Source organism: Antedon bifida, chromosome 8 (genome assembly GCF_963402885.1).
Source record: "Antedon bifida chromosome 8, ecAntBifi1.1, whole genome shotgun sequence".
Lineage (NCBI taxonomy): Eukaryota > Metazoa > Echinodermata > Crinoidea > Comatulida > Antedonidae > Antedon > Antedon bifida.
The window spans coordinates 7,616,663-7,632,164 of record NC_136233.1 but is presented as its reverse complement, the minus strand read 5'-3'; positions in this window follow the sequence as shown (position 1 = coordinate 7,632,164).

The following is a 15,502-nucleotide window of genomic DNA, read 5'->3' as shown; positions in this document are numbered from 1 at the left end:
ATGGAACATATGTCAATCAAGATGCTGCTAAAATCCTTGGTTGTCAAGTAGGAAAAACGTATGAGTTACGAGCTTTGCGCATCCGACTTGTGGTTATATGGTGCATGTGATATTTGATGTTTGCCATTATGTTAATATTGCTTCGGAACACATTGTAAGTAGTAGATTGTTTGTTTAGCACTGTCACACAGCCGCAATTACGGCTCTTTCGGACATGTAATTGCTGGTAACCAACGGTGAACAACGGTAAACAGCCACAACTGTACACATATAAATGTAAAAAGTAAAATTTAATAATAATCTTTGACAACCAATTCTTTCTTTTATAATTCAAACCCCCAAAAAAAAAACCCACAAAAAAAACCTCAACCAATTCTCAAACAATGATACCGTGTTCCTATTCCCCACAAACTTTATGCAATTCCCCAAATTTCCCAATCCTTCCAAACCAAATATCAACAATCTTCTTATTTTTAAATAAATCCCCGAAACCCCCCTTTCAAATACAATAATATCACAAGATGAATAATTAAACAATAATAAATGTCCACAATATCGTTCCTTCTTGCCTTCTCTCCTACGCTGACACAAAACAAATTAGAAAGATAAAAGTTAAAACGATTCTGCAAATAAACAACTCCCACGCCTCTGCTCCCGTTCTGCTTGTATTATCAATTATAATTCTTCCTATTTTCTGACATATAAATAAATCAAATATAAAGTTAAAATGTTTCTTGATGTCGTTCTGCCCTGCAATCCGCTCCCCGACCAATTATTTCTTTCTCCTTTTCCACGTAAAATAATATCAGTATCAATCCAGTTACTCTTCAATATTTCCAAACAATTCTTTACATGCAACAACTTCTGCTGTTTCCAACAGTTATTTCTTCCGTCAATTTACATTCACAATTTCAATTAATCCTCAGTAATCTCAACAATTAACAGTTCTACATTTAAGTACAGCCTTATAGTATTACTTCCAACTCACAATTTATTAACTTCATGTATATCACTTTATTTCCTTTCTGCTTCAGCTCTATATCACCATAATTATCTCCAACTCACAATTTATTAACTTCATGTATATCTCTTTATTTCCTTTCTGCTTCAGCTCTATATCACCATAATTCAATTACTTCTTCTCCTGCACGTCTTAGTTTCTCATATCAATATTCACCTATCCCTTTCTGGCTTAACATAACATAGCCCTCCTTCTCTGTCTCCTCTCAATTTCCATCTACCTCAAAATTCCCTCAATTATCCACATATCACCACCTTATCCTTCTCCACCAATCAGCAACTCACACACTAACTTAACCCTTATACCTCTCCTCCAATCAGCAAACACCACACAATCCTTCTCTGCAACACAAAAACTCTGCTCCACTGGCTTCACACAATAGCTTCCTAAAACAAAAGAAAGGTTCAAATAGTGAAAACAAAAGGAAAAGTAAGAATGACTTGCAAAATATATACACAACTTTATGTCACTTGTGACATTTACTCCCCTCTAAAAGAATAATGTATCAACATTTTCTCTATACCGTGACGGGTCCTATTTACACTCGACTTAAATAATCAGCTCCTACATTTTCACTGCCTTTAATCGCCTCTATTCGGAACTTGTACGGTTGTAGAGCCAGGGCCCATCTCATAATTCGCCCATTGGACAATTTCGCTCTGTGCATAAACACAAGCGGCTGGTGATCAGTTTCCAACGTGAAGTTTCGTCCATATAAATAAGACTCAAATTTTCGTACACTCCATACAATGGCTAAGCATTCTTTTTCCATCACTGAATATGCTTTTTCTCGAGGAAGCAGTTTCTTGCTAGCGTACGCCACGGGAAACTTCACGTCACCATACTGCTGCATTAGAACCGCTCCCACTCCATATTCGGACGCATCTGTTCTCAAAATAAAATCTTTGTTTAAATTAGGAAGGCATAAAATTGGAGTACTGTTTAATTTTTCCTTAAGTTTAACAAACGCACTTTCCTGGGCCTTCTCCCAACATATTCGGTTAGGTTCCCGATTCTTCGTTTTGTCGGTTAATGGACAAGCAATCACAGAGTAATTAGGAATGAACTTTCTATAGTAGTTGGTCATCCCAAGGAATGACCGGAGTTGTTTCTTTGTTTCTGGTTGTTTGGCTGACAAGATGCTTTGTATCTTCTCCACTCGAGGTTGAACATGTCCTTTCCCTACCACATGGCCAAGAAACTCGATTGTTTCATAACCAATGAAACATTTGCTTGGTCGAGCAGTTAGATTGGCCCTGCGGAGACGTCCAAACAATTCAGACAAACATTTCATATGTTGATCCCAAGAAGCTGTGTGAATTAGAATGTCATCAATATAATTAAGTGTATTATCCATTCCTTTTAGTAATTTTCTCATGATACGACTGAAAGTAGCCGGTGCATTGACTAAGCCGAACGGCATGACATTAAATTGAAACAAACCATCTGGTGTTAGAAAGGCTGTTAAAGGTTTTGACGCTTCATCCATGGGAACTTGCCAATACCCTTTACTTAAATCTATCTTAGTAAAATAATGATCATGGGCCAACTTTGTGAACAGTTCCTCTTGGTCCGGAATCGGTTCGGCGTCAAAAACTGTAACCTGATTAAGTTTTCGAAAGTCCACGCAGAATCGATTTGACCCATCCGGTTTCTTTACCAATACTATTGGAGAGGCAAACGGTGCCCCTGAAGGCTCCACTACACCCAGATTTAACATCATATTTACCTCATCCTTAATGGTACCTCGCAATGCATGTGGAAGTGGATAGGGCTTGGAACGGATTGTATCATCAGTTTCCAGCTTGATTTCATGCTGCCCAAGTGTAGTCTTACCCGGTAAATCCGTCAGTACATCTTTGTAGTTTCCGATAAGTCGGTGCACCTCATGCTTTAGTGTATCATCCAGGCTTTCGTTGATGTGGATGTCGGCTGTTGTTTCTTTTGCTAGTAGAGGGTGGAGCTGTAAAAGATTCTCATTAGATAGATGATAATTTTGGTTATTTGTAAATGTTTCATTAGGTTCGCATTCAATAACAGCGGTGCTAGCTAATTCAAGGATACCAGAAGGCTCGGATACCCCTAAGGCAGCACTCATGTCTGCGGTTCGCTCATAATACTTTTTCAAGAGATTGGCGTGAAATATTTTGAATTTCCCGTTAAGGTCAATTTGGTAGTCTAGATACCCAAATTTCTTTACAACCTTAAAAGGACCTTTCCATTGAAGCAATAGTTTGTTTTTGTCTGTGGGTAATAAAAGTAGTACCTTATCCCCAACCTCAAATTCCCGGGACTTACTCTTTTTGTCATAATATTGTTTGTACCTGACCTTAGATTTTTGTAGATTCTTCTGAGCCATCTGACAGGTTTCGTGTAGTCGTTCCCGTAAATCCATAACGTACTGGTAGGTGGTTTTTGTTTCTGGTGTTTCGATTTCTTCGGTCCACAATTCCCTTAGGATGGACATGGGTCCTCGTACGGTACGGCCATATAACAGTTCAAAAGGAGAAAACCCTAAACTTTCCTGTGAAGATTCCCTAACCGCAAAAAGTAGTGGGTCAATGTAACGATCCCAATCAGTAGGCCTTTCTGCACACATACGTTTCAGCATTTGTTTGAGTGTTCCATTGAACCGTTCGACCAAACCATTACAAGCTGGGTGATATGGAGATGTCATTACCTGACGTATAGACAACAACTTACTAACTTGCCTCATGACTTCAGATGTAAATTGTGATCCCCTATCGGTAAGCATTTCTTTCGGGATACCAAGTCTAGAGAAAACACCAACCAAGGCCTCAGCAACCCGTTCAGCTTCAATATTTGGTAGAGGCACTGCCTCTGGATAACGAGTAGCAAAATCTATTATTGTGAGTATATAACGATTACGACCTTTAGACATGGGGAAAATGGGACCAACTATATCAACGGCAATCCGTTCAAACGGCACCTCGATCAAAGGCATGCTTCCTAGAGGCACTTTCGTAACTCTACCTTTTTGTACAGTTCTCTGACAAATGTCACAGGATCGACAATATCGAGTAATATCTGCAGTTACCCCAGGCCACCAAAATGTTGTCAACACTTTATCTGTCGTCTTTTTTTACCCCTTGGTGTCCTCCTAATAAGGTTTCATGGGCTTGGCGCATTACCTGGCGTCGATAGTCAGCTGGCACTACTAGTTGGGTAAACTTATCCCCGTGTTCAATATTAGGAGAGGAAAATTGCCTATATAATAGGTCTTTATGATAAATAAACCTAGCCTCGGCTTGTTTGTTACTCACAGTTGTAGTTTGTTTCTCTGCAAGATTCTTGAATTTTGCAAGGCTGATATCTTGTTGCTGGGCGGTTTTCATAATTCCCGCTGTGATGATTTGCTTGTGTATTTCTGTAGTTTTAAGTGTTCTGAATGGTTTATCCATAGTGTTAGCTTGAGACCGGGTAACAACAGAACATCCTTGAAGATTTCGCTCTGTCCATGTGGGATCTGGATTTCCTGGTGCTCGTACTCCTGCAATATTACCTAATATCAAGTCATAAATAGGGTTATTCATACATAGTGCATACGTCTTTCCTGAAAAAAATGGAGTATTAACATGTATTAATGCAACCGGTAAGTTGCGGACCGTGCCATCAATCAGCACACAGGTTTTCTCCTTACCAGTAAGTTGTTCGGCTGATACAAGATCTTTCTTCACAACCACCCCACTACAGCCACTGTCACGAAGAACAGAGACGCAGCGTGACCCAACACAACCTGTATAAACGGGCATTTTACTAATTGAATTATTTAGAGCCGCTGTCATAATTGGAAGACAGTGCCCACATTGAAGAGTGACCTTATCACCATCATTATTGATACAACATTGATTTAAAGACTCTGACATTTTCGTAACCATACTGGCACCCACATCGGGAATTTCTTCTTTGGCTTTACATTCGTGTTGTTTTGCACATTTCTGGCAATCAGACTCTGTTTGTGGTGAAGTAGACAACCCAGCGCAACTGTTGGCGTCCTGTCTACAATTTCTGGCAATATGTCCTGTTTTTAAGCATCGGTAACATTTTGGAGGAGAGTTTGGCTTATGCATAGTTGAGGCTCTGCAATTTCTAGCTAGGTGACCTACACGATGACATATAAAACAAGTTGGACTACGGAAACTAGAAGGGCTTTGTGATGAGGATGTACTGGGAACATTATTAGAGGAGAGTTGAGGAGAATTTGGCTCTTTTTGTTTAAACTCTATTGGTTTACCAAATAATCCCCCACGAGCTTCCAAATATTGCTCCGCAATTTCAGCCATCGCTTGTATCGTTTTCGGTTGACGTTCCCTTAGGAACAGAGCTAGGTCCTTCCCACACCCATCGGTAAACTGCTCTCGCAGCAATAAATCTTTTAACCCCTGAAAGGTTTTTACCCCCTCTGCTAGGTCAATCCACCTATCAAGATAATTGCTTATCCTCGCAGCAAATTGCGGGCCGCTTTCTCCGTATTCGGGCTTAGCTGTTCGTAACTTATGTCGAAATCCATCGGCGGTTAACTGAAACCGTTTTAGAAGAGCCAATTTCAACAGTTTGTAATCGTTAGCTTCAGCTGACGACAACCTGGAATAAACCTCGAGAGCCTTCCCAGTTAGTAGGGCACTTAAGTTAACCGGCCACTCAATTTCTTTCCACTCCTGACTAGTCGCATACCGTTCAAACCTTTTCAGATAGGCATCTAGGTCATCTGTTCGATCATGGAAAGGGGGTAATTTAGGTTTACTGGCCTTAACCCGTGACTCAGGATTGGGTAATACTCTACCACCCGGCCGTGCCCGATTCTTTTCTTGTTCTAATTGGATTTCTAACCTTCGCATTTCTATAAGATAGGCCTGATTCTCAGCTTCTTTCGCCCTTTCGTTTTCTCTCTCTTTTTCTTCACTCGCTCTTTTTCTCTCTGCTTCGTCCCTCTCTAGTACCTCTCTCCTCTCTCTCTCTTCCTTCTCTAGTGCCTCTCTTCTCTCTCTCTCTTCCCTGTCTCTGTTTCGCTCCATTTCTTCTCTCTCCCTGTCCCTGTTTCGCTGTTTTTCTTCTCTCTCCCTGTTTCTCTCTTCTCTCTCTAGTGCTCTCTCTTCTCTCTCTCTGGCAGCTTCCTCTCTCTTTTCCACAAACTCTCTTAATTCCACTCCATCTAACCCCAACGCTTTTCCTGCGTCAACAATTTTAGTGAGATCCATTTCTTAAGAAAAAAAAAATATATATATATAAGTATCCAATATAAGTATACAGTATGCCAATAATATGGCAAATAGACAATCCAAGAATCACGTACAATTGTTTCATCTACCAATGTTCACGCTAGGTTACAAAGTCTCCCGGACGAGCCCCCATAAATGTCACACAGCCGCAATTACGGCTCTTTCGGACATGTAATTGCTGGTAACCAACGGTGAACAACGGTAAACAGCCACAACTGTACACATATAAATGTAAAAAGTAAAATTTAATAATAATCTTTGACAACCAATTCTTTCTTTTATAATTCAAACCCCCAAAAAAAAAACCCACAAAAAAAACCTCAACCAATTCTCAAACAATGATACCGTGTTCCTATTCCCCACAAACTTTATGCAATTCCCCAAATTTCCCAATCCTTCCAAACCAAATATCAACAATCTTCTTATTTTTAAATAAATCCCCGAAACCCCCCTTTCAAATACAATAATATCACAAGATGAATAATTAAACAATAATAAATGTCCACAATATCGTTCCTTCTTGCCTTCTCTCCTACGCTGACACAAAACAAATTAGAAAGATAAAAGTTAAAACGATTCTGCAAATAAACAACTCCCACGCCTCTGCTCCCGTTCTGCTTGTATTATCAATTATAATTCTTCCTATTTTCTGACATATAAATAAATCAAATATAAAGTTAAAATGTTTCTTGATGTCGTTCTGCCCTGCAATCCGCTCCCCGACCAATTATTTCTTTCTCCTTTTCCACGTAAAATAATATCAGTATCAATCCAGTTACTCTTCAATATTTCCAAACAATTCTTTACATGCAACAACTTCTGCTGTTTCCAACAGTTATTTCTTCCGTCAATTTACATTCACAATTTCAATTAATCCTCAGTAATCTCAACAATTAACAGTTCTACATTTAAGTACAGCCTTATAGTATTACTTCCAACTCACAATTTATTAACTTCATGTATATCACTTTATTTCCTTTCTGCTTCAGCTCTATATCACCATAATTATCTCCAACTCACAATTTATTAACTTCATGTATATCTCTTTATTTCCTTTCTGCTTCAGCTCTATATCACCATAATTCAATTACTTCTTCTCCTGCACGTCTTAGTTTCTCATATCAATATTCACCTATCCCTTTCTGGCTTAACATAACATAGCCCTCCTTCTCTGTCTCCTCTCAATTTCCATCTACCTCAAAATTCCCTCAATTATCCACATATCACCACCTTATCCTTCTCCACCAATCAGCAACTCACACACTAACTTAACCCTTATACCTCTCCTCCAATCAGCAAACACCACACAATCCTTCTCTGCAACACAAAAACTCTGCTCCACTGGCTTCACACAATAGCTTCCTAAAACAAAAGAAAGGTTCAAATAGTGAAAACAAAAGGAAAAGTAAGAATGACTTGCAAAATATATACACAACTTTATGTCACTTGTGACAAGCACATTAAACTTATAATAGAAAAAAAAGAAATATCAAGTATTAAAACAAACATAATGGGGTGGCAAATGTCATTTCATTCACTTATGAGAATTTACATTCACTCTCTGTGCATTCCATTTTATGTATTTTAATAATAATCATACTTTTTCCATCAACAAACACAGTTTGCAGTAAAACATACAATTAAAACACATTCTCTAATGATTTTCATGCTGCTGCTTTAGCCAGCTACATCCCAAGAGGACAACTCATTCAGAAGCTATAAGCAAGCAGCAGTTACAGTTCTAGAGGCCGACGTTTTTGATAATTTGTAAACTAGGACGGGTCATGCTAAAATTACAAACCCCAAAGCATGTCTGGGACTCGAGAGTCTATGAAAAAATTGGCTGATAATACAGTATTATATAGATGCATGTAGACAGTAATCTGTAAAATCTTGTTCAATAAATAATGACTTTGTTCTTGCTGTCAACCTAGGCAAGTATTATAATAATTCACTGTCAAATAATCAAAACATTATTTATGGTATTTACAATGAGTCCCATTATCAAAACAGTCCATATAATAGTAAAGTTTTTGTTTATAATAGGATACAATTTGATGAAGTGACCCCCAGACTTGACCTTAGCAATAAAATAAACTAAAGTGATAGAAATTGAGTCTGTTTAGTATAATAAAGTAATATTATTTAGACATCATTTTTATTTAAATTATTTAATAAGCACATCATATTTTACAGATTCAGTATTTTTTATTTTTCAATTTCAATTGCACAATTATGACATATCAAAGTATGAATTCTTGTTATATTTGACTTCAAATACAAAAGTTATTCACTTCTGTAACAAAAAAATAATATTTATTCACGTATAAAAAGAGAAAAGAAACGTTTAATTATAACCCAAACCATTGTCTGACAGACAATTGAAATATTTTTTGCTTTAAATTACATTTTTTCTGGTAAATAATTGTTTGGTTAACGTGAATAACTATTATGTGACATTAAAATGACGCATTCAAAAACAAATTTGAAATAAAAAATATTTTTCAGGCTGACAATATATCTTTAAAACTGTTACGTCAACAAGCGATCAGCGTTTTGTGTAAGAAATATTTTTTGTTTAAATCTGTATCTTATTAAATTTCAGGGCAGATTGGAAGCAATTCACAATTCCTTATGGAGAAAATGGAAACCAGGCAGTTAAATGAAATTATTTCCAACAGCTTAATACATTACAAGATAAAGAAGGCCTTTATTTAGCAAAATAACATCCAATCACATACACAATGGCAGATGCACAAGATGAATGTGAAATTGGCAGCCCAAACACTCAGTGCGTCAAAATAATTTTAATATAATAAATATAATATTATTGATTGTTTCCTACTACTCATCACAATGATGACAGGTAATAAAATATTTTTACTAATTTATTATTATGTTGTTTACTACTGAATGCAAGGTGCAACAGATAAGTAAAAGTATATTTATAACTAATCATAAAATCCATCACATTGATGGCAGGTAATTAAATATTTTTACAACTTATTTATTATTATTATATTGTGTACTGCTGAATGCAACGAATAAGTAAAAAATAAATAAAAGTATTTATAATTAATCATAATCTATCACATTGATGGCAGGCAATTAAATGTTTTACTAGTTTTTTATTATTTTGTGTACTGCTGAGTGCAGCGTATAAATAAAGAGTTTATTTATTTCATAAAAAAAAACCTTTTTTGCGAGGTGTTTTCAAAAAAGGTCATTTTTTAAGCTAAATCTAAAACATTGATGAGTACACTATTTAAAAAAATAAAAAAAAGCCTGTACTGACCATAAACAATGCATGGTTTGTTTAACATGTAGCCTACGTACGTGATATTAATTTTATTTGTGTTAATATTACGTACGTAATAATCAACACGTACGTACGTAATATTAACACGTACGTACGTATTAGATAACACGTACGTACGTATATATTATTACGTACGTACGTAATATTTATTTAATAATACGTACGTACGCATTATTATTATTACGTACGTAATATTACCACGTACGTACGTATTATTATTATTACGTACGTACGTGATATTTAATTTTACCTATTTCATTTTGTCTAAACCCTAAATAAAAGTAGGCCTAGAGACGTACAAGATGATCTCTATCCATTTTAGAATTATCGGCTAAGCATGCGGCTAGCGGCCTATCTCTATCTTTACTATTACGTACGTAGGTAAATTAAATATCACGTACGTAGTTAATAATACGTACGTACGTGTTATTTAATACGTACCAGGGGCGGACGCATTCATGCTGAATGTTTTTTTCTGTCACTAAATTAAAAGTTAGATCCCATTTTATCATATATAATAACCATTAACGTCATAGAAGTCCAGTTTTGGAAGAGCCTATATGTAAATTGACAGATTGCAGCCCAAAGTTAACCAGCATTACAATACCGCCTGTCAGCGTATTTTTTGTGTAGATATATTGCTGAACATGCTCAGAAAAAATTTCTGACTGTTTGAATTGCTTGTGTGCGTCATGAGAAGGTACGAAAGGCACATTGTGTTCGTGGAAACCCCCGTCATAATGGGTCGTTTATTTGTCCATAATTATTGCATTTGCCGGAGATTGCCCTATGTATATATCTTCATCTTGTGTGGAATATTGGGTCAAATTTCCGTAGTAATTACTAATTACGGACGTTCCAAACTTTGAAATAACAGTGTTTAATTGCTTATTTTTGCAAATTTCGATAATATTTTATTTTCTGAAGTGTATAGCAACACTGTTGTACAGTTTATAGTGGATAAATGACTCAGACTCATGACTGATCAAAGTAATACAATTTAACGTTTTGCTCAATATTTTTATAGCAGCAGCTTTATATTTTTTGTCTTTTTTTTTTTAAATTATTAATTGATAATAATAATTAATTTGTATTTTTTAAAATGTATTTTTATTGATTATAATTACCAGAATTTATTAGCTTACCGGAAGTACCTGTGACGTTAAAAAAGTCGAGTGTGTTTTACCGGGGGAAAAAACAAATTTGCTCATTCTCGTTTAAAAGAACAATGTTTCTCATTATCGATCTCCGTATTATCGAACGGGTAATTATTGCTGGTTCTCGTTCCTGATCAAAATAGCGAAAGCTCTCTAATAATAATCAAGTTCCTTCCTCTTAAGCTAATTGCAATAGTGTATGTCTTTTTTTAATCAGATAATAGAATAAATCAAAAACAATATTTCATTTTAAATTGCTTGTTTTTATATGTCTTATACTGTACTAACTACATGTTTTAACGAATAATGAGCTATGTAACGCGTATATCTGCAGAACACATATAATTTGTGGTAACGTTACCCAAATCGTTGTATATAACTAAGTCAAATATGGACGTTATAAATTCGTCAGTGGTAAAAAGTTTATGATGTAACATTATCAAACTAGGATTTGAAAATGTATCTGGTACGTTATAATGAACGTTACTAATTCGTATGTGCGAAAGTCATAATTACGCCTTACATACGTTATTTAAAAACATAATTGAGAACGTTAAAAACACGTAGCAAATACGTCATTTACAAACGTTGCTGTTAACGTAGAAGGCACGTTCCTAACACGTTATTTGTGAACATTTTTTAGGACGTTATAAAAACGCGTTGCATACGTTATATATGAATGTTATTTTATCAACGTTATTGCAGAAGTTGTAAATACGTTTTGAATACGTTATTTATGAACATTATTGAGGACGTTCAAAAGACGTTATAAACACGTTATTTTGAATGTTACTGTATTTTGGACGTTATAAAGTCGTATAAAAAGGTCGACATTTTCTCGTTCGTGCAACGTTATTGTAGAAGTTATAAATACGTATTTAACACGTTATTTCTGAACATTATTGAGGACGTTCAAAAAACGTTATAAACACGTTATTTTGAACGTTAAAAAGTCGTATAAAAAGGTCGACATTTTTGCGTTCGTGCAACGTTATTAGAAACGTTTTTATAACCAAAAAATAACGTAATTATAACGTTACCAAAACGTAAAATTGTTTTCCTGGGTTAACACCAACATTATTTGACTCTAACAACTTCTTAAATTCATTAATAAAAATGGAAAAGAGTACAGGAGATAGAGTACATCCCTGTTTAACTCCCTGATCGATTATAAATTAATCAGTAGAAATGTTTCCAAATTTTACATATCCTTCAACATTTTTATATAATTTGTCAATAAGTTTCCATATATTACCCTAATACCACAGTTCCGTATAGCTTTTAGTAGCCCTTCTCGCCGGTTCTAGGACGCCTACCCCCTAGACAGTTACCCCCCGGATGTTTACCACCCGGACATCTATCCCCTTAGGACAACTACCCCCCGGACAACTACTCCCCGGACAACTACCCCCTTAGGACAACTACCCCCTTAGGATAACAACTCCCCGGACAACTAACCCCCGGACAACTACCCCCTTAGGACAACTACCCCCTTAGGATAACTACCCCCCGGGTAACTTCCCCCCGGGTAACTACCCCCCGGTCAACTACCTATTATACACTGTTGCAGAGTCAGGTTGTTGAATGGTCTGGGTGGTAGTTGTCCGTCCGGGGGTAGTTGTTCTAAAGGGATAGTTGTCTGGGTGGTAGTTGTCCAGGGGTTAGTTGTCCTACGGAGGTAGTTGTCCTAAAAGATTATTTGCCCTCGGAGTATTATCCAGGTCCAGGAGGTAGTTGTCCTACGGGGAGTATTGTGTCAGAGGTAGTTGTCCGCGGGGTAATTACCCGGGGGGGGGGGGTAATTGTCAGGGGGTAATTGTTCCTAGGGGGTAATTGTCCGAAGGGTAGTTGTCCAGGGGGTAGTTGTCCTAAGAGGGTTGTTGTCCTAAGGGGGTAGTTTCCCGGGGGGTATTTGTCCGGGGGGTAGTTGTCCTAAAGGGGCAGTTGTCCTAAGGGGGTAGTTGTCCAGGTGGTGGTTGTCCGGGGGGTAGTTTTCCGGGGGTAAATGTCCAGGGGGTGAATATCCGGATACGCTTCTCGCCATACACTGTCGAATGCCTTTCGAAAGTCCAGGAAGGCCATATAGGTGTTTTTCCCTTCTGCAAATCTGCAGGCAGCAATACTTTTTAATGTAAAAAATGTGATCCTCACACCTATGCTGTGCGCGAACCTGTACTTCCGAAGGGACATCCCCTTCTTCAAGAAAATCAGTTATTGAGAAAGCAATAATCCTATTGAAAATCTTAGATATAGGCCTACAGGAAGTCAAAGAAATGCCTCTATAATTATTTAAGACTAACCCATTTCCCTTTTTAACAAGCACGAATGTGCGATACTCGGGGTACAGCAAAAGAAGCTGTAATGACGTCATAAGACCGGATGTAACGTCACATACACATCAATAACTTCGCTACCAAATACGGCTATACGGTACCATCTTCGAGACGTGCACATGGCTGCATCCGGTTTGAAATTAAAAAATCCGGCTCTAGCTTTGAGCAGTGGCGTATCCAGTGGGGGGGCCGGGGGGGCCCGGGCCCCCCCCTGATTTGGCGTCCGTCGGCACATCATCGCGTCCGTCGGCAAACAAAGGTGCCGGGGAAAAAATAAAGTTAAGCAAATAAGAATAAACTATTATTCTGACAATAATTGTACTGTAAACATAATTCTTTTGAGTGTTTGTTTATTTACATATCATATTATTACCTTCAGATCAACTATTTTTTATTTTCATTACATCTAACCAAACACGTAAAAAATTAGGTTAAAATATCTTCTCATCTTGCACGTCGTACGGCCGTACGCGCTAGATTGTTTACTCTCAAAAAGTCTGAACTTATCCTATTCAACCTTGTTTTTGCAGTTGACCTGGGATTTGTATGTTTTCCTACGCTAAGATTATATAGTTCCACTTGCCATGTGCTTTTTTCTCTAAGATATATTTATTATAAGTGCCAAAAACCTGGTTTTTTCTCGATTATTATTATTATTCAAATTTTTTAAAGAAAAAGCACACATACCATAAAAAATATCCATGTATTTAATTTTTGGAACATAATATTCCGTGAGGCTCAATTAGAAAACCACCATTGTGTGATATGATGTCATCGTTAGCCAATCAAAGCTGAGCTTTCCCGTGATTATCGGCATTGGTCACGGTTGAATGATTTTGGATTCTGGCTGATTTGATTTGATTGGTGGATGCGAATCACCCGCAGCGAAATGTTTTCTCTCGCGCGTGTACAGTACCATGAACTCACATGATCTCTCGTTATACACAAAGTTAGAGCAATGAATTTGTCCGAATTCCGTTAAGTAAACAACTTTTTATATTTTATAAGCATTTAATAACATGTTTTATTGATATTTCCAATGGGTGATATATAAAATAAATTACTAAAAAACGTAATCATATGTAATTATTTAAACCAAAAATGGCGTAGTTAATAGAATTGTCGACTGAGGCCGGCCTCAAGTGGTTTTACTTCTTTCGTGGCTAAAAACGATCTTTTTCGGCGATGTTTTAGACCCTATATTTCGAAAACTACAAGTCAGATTTTCGTAATTCTTTTTTTATTGTAATATTAATACAACATACTAACAGATAATGTTTAATTTGGTTTTAATTTTGCATCGTTATCCCTATAAGACAACATATGACTATGCAATCCTGAACATATATTGATCAGGTGTATATCGGGGTGTAGGCCCTATGTACAGGTAATGACACTAATTTTGTCGGCAAATTGGCAATTCCGGGCCCCCCCAACTTCAAAATCCTGGATACGCCACTGGCTTTGAGGACATGTCCCTGTAGTATATTCATACCAAATCCAAGCTCAATACTACAACGAATAAGGGAGGAGTAGTACTTTATAAATCGCACTTTTTGCTCAATAGTGTCCGGATGGAAGAAGAAGAGGAAAAGATGAGAGAGTCCTAGACTCAGGTACCCAGAGTAATAAAACGAGATATACTCTATATCATATTACGTATACAGTATATTTCACCATTAAGTTTAAGAAAAATAGGTTTCGCCAGGTGGGCTCGAACCGGGGACCTTCTGCGTGTTATGCAGACTTGATAACCACTACACTACGAAACCTCTTACACCAAAAATGTGGGTTACACAAAGTTTTTTAATCCATTTAAATTACAAATAAATATGGTAATAAGCACAAAGCAAAATAAACAGGTGAGTGATAATTACCGATTACACAAAATAAGTATTTCAAGAAATAATAAAAATAAGATATATTGTATATCATATTGCGTATACAGTATTTTTCACCATAAAGTGAAAAAAAAAGTTTTGCCCGGGCTTGAACCGGGGACCTTCTGCGTGTTAAGTAGACGTGATAACCACTACGCCAAGAAGCCGCATATAACTACATAACGCTGTGGTGTGTGTCGCACATTGTGGCTTCTTAATTAAACAAATTAATTAACAAAAAAGCACGAATGTGCGATACTCGGGGTACAGCAAATGAAGCTGTAATGACGTCATAAGACGGGATGTGGCGTCACATACACATCAATAACCTACCAAATACGGCTATATGGTACCATCTTCGAGACGTCATATGGCTGCACCCGGTTTGAAATTTAAAAATCCGGCTCTATAGATTTGAGGACATGTCCCTATAGTATATTCATGACAAATCCCAGCTCAATACTACAACTAATAAGGGAGGAGTAGTACTTTAAAAATCGCACTTTTTACTCAATAGTGTCCAGATGGAGGAGAAAATGAGTAAGTCCTAGA